The 2,140-nt window shown below is 38.6% G+C and overlaps 1 long non-coding RNA gene across 1 annotated transcript; it reads right to left on the minus strand.

Annotated features, from left to right (window-relative positions):
• Window positions 1-903: 903 nt before the first annotated feature.
• LOC141005565 (uncharacterized) lies at window positions 904-1,529 on the minus strand. The gene is made up of 2 exons (XR_012179882.1): window positions 1,443-1,529; window positions 904-1,241 (listed from the first exon to the last, which is right to left on the minus strand). It is a non-coding gene; the product is annotated as an uncharacterized lncRNA (long non-coding RNA).
• Window positions 1,530-2,140: the final 611 nt, after the last annotated feature.

The raw sequence follows: 2,140 nt of genomic DNA on the forward strand, positions 1-2,140 counted from the left end.
GTTTGAGTCACTCACTCTACTGAAATCTTAGAGGTCACACACACATGCATTCCTTATTTAAGTCTCGCTGAGTCTTTACAGAATTGAAGTTAGATTAAATGTTTATGATGCAGATGATGTAGCACATTGAAACCTTTGACATAAAACATTACATACTGAAAATCTTTAACCAAATTTAAGTGAATTATTTCATAAAGGAAGTGCACCCTACAGACAAAATATGAACAAGTGGTTCATCCTAATGAAAAATGTTATCTTGGGAGACTTTCAATATCACTGGTTATGCAACAACCTGCTTTGTTGTTTTCTGTCAGAAGACAACAAAGCCCAAAGTCGAATCCTCTTGTCAGCCTGTGTTTGAGCTGTCAAAAAGACAGCACATCATGTTCTCATCACACATACTGTACATTTCCTAGCTGTTGCTCTTGTTTCTGTGCATGACCAGCTGGTGTGAACACTGAGAACTACAGAATACTATACTATTACAATTACTAAAACAAGAGTGAGATGGTCTCGGAGCAGAGCAGTACAATGAGATAAATGCTAACATGCTAACAGTGACAATGCTAACAACCTGATGTTATGTGCATATGATGTTTATCATGTTCACCATCTTAGTTTAAGGTTTAGCTTTCTAACATGAATACATACTGAATATCAGCATGAATAACACCATGAATATCTGCATAAAATCAACTGGCATTTTCATGATAACAGGACTACCTGCTTGAAGGTGTGTCTAACTAACTATTGACATGCTTGTCTTGAGTACTGGTCAGAAAAGTGGCTGTAAATACTCTTGCTGCAGTATTATTGAAGAATCGCATCTAACAAAGCTCAGCTAATTTGGTGATAGACACGTTTCTTTTCTGATAAATGCTCTACAATAAAAGTCTCACAGTGTAGGCTTATTTCAATGTTTTTATTATGAAGCAGTAAAATCAGGAATGGTGGGGTTTTCACCAGCAGTAACACTCCCAAAGGACTCCCAAAACAGCTGGAAGCGAACACAGTGAAGCAGTAAAATAAAGCAGATATCTGAACATATAAAGAGGGACTAGGAGAGAAACTAAAGATAGTTGGTTAGAAGCTGATCTCTCTAGTGTCCTGCACAGAGTTATTGTAAGACATGCTTGATTGAGGAGGAGAAGGTGGTCGTCACAGGTTGGCCGTGGTTGCGAGACGTCACGGCACCTCAGAAGTGTCCGTCCGTGGCCCGAATCTGCTCAACTTGACGTGAACTGGTAATGAAAACAGAAAATCAGTGCGGCATGTTCTGACTGCACAGCCAAAAGTGCCAATGGAAAAGCCCTCTAGCTGATAGACTGACCCTTGAGCCATGCTGCTAGCTGGGCTTAAACACACACAAAACTGGACACAGTGTAAACATTCTTGGTAAGATGAAACATCTCAAATTCAGACACATATTACTTACTACTCACCAGGCAAAGTGGAGAAGACAACTGTCCAAAGACACACAATAACAGACACGAAAAAGTGCGACACCACTTCATTCCACACACCTCCAGCATATTATAGAAGAACACTGTCCCTTAGTCTTACTTCCCAAACTGTCCCAGGTGATAGCAGATAAATGTGAGGTCCAAGAGTTCAGCATTGCTACTTGGCTGAATAGGTTCTCCACCACTGTACAGTAGATTCCCACAACTGCTTTTCTTAGCTATTTCCCTTCACTGTTTAATTATTCAACTGTAATTTATCCAACTCTGCATATTTTCTTTTGTCAGTGTGCATTGTATTCCGTTTAAGTGGTTAGTGCGGTAAATGTTTGCCTCAGCACTGTATTATTTATGTATGTTATTACATCATTCAGCATGCATTTGTGTGAATTTTAAATAATTATATAATTTGACAGTGATTATATTTTTTTTCACTGCTTAGTTAAAGTGTAGCCAAAACACTGTCAAACTAACCAGATTCTGCCTTGGACTTAAAGAAAGCAGGAAACCTTATGCTTATTATGGTTACAGCACAGTTGAGAAAACTCTGACACATGGCAAAAACTTTCATCCAATTGTCTGTTTCTGTAATTGAGTATTCTAAACCCTACAATTAGGGCTTTTTGTGAAGTAGAAAATATGAGCGTCCTGGTGATGTAGTGATTTAAGACATTCTGGGG

The sequence above is a fragment of the Pagrus major genome, chromosome 12, assembly GCF_040436345.1.
Source record: "Pagrus major chromosome 12, Pma_NU_1.0".
NCBI lineage: Eukaryota > Metazoa > Chordata > Actinopteri > Spariformes > Sparidae > Pagrus > Pagrus major.